Genomic DNA, 416 nt, shown 5'->3' with positions numbered 1-416 from the left:
CCAGCTCCGGGCGGGGGGGGTGGAACAAGGGCAGCACCAGCCGATCAATGCGCCCGTCGATACCGTGGAGCTGTGCCGGCGCCATGGCAACTGGGAAGGGGCACATGGGCCTCCTCTGCTGCTGGGATGATGGGGATGGGGCCCTGCTCCGGGAAGGCCGGACTGGGGCAGGAGAAGGGGGTGCCCGGGGGCCACGTGAGGCCCTGGCGGCGGCCCCTTGGACCACAGAGCCTGCCATGGGGCGAGTCTGGAGGCCGGAGGCAGGTCTGTGGGCAGGGCCTGGTGCAGCATTGGGGTCTGGGAAATGGGTGCAGCGGCCGCTGAGAGCTGGTTGTATCTGCTCCTGGCCTGTGCAGCCTCAAGCATGTCACCTGGCTTCCGCAGGCAGGGCTGGGGCAAGGTGGGTGGACCCACAC

This window comes from Alligator sinensis, unplaced genomic scaffold (assembly GCF_000455745.1).
Source record: "Alligator sinensis unplaced genomic scaffold, ASM45574v1 scaffold838_1, whole genome shotgun sequence".
NCBI classification, from domain to species: Eukaryota; Metazoa; Chordata; order Crocodylia; family Alligatoridae; genus Alligator; species Alligator sinensis.
Note: the sequence above shows the minus strand (reverse complement) of the source record.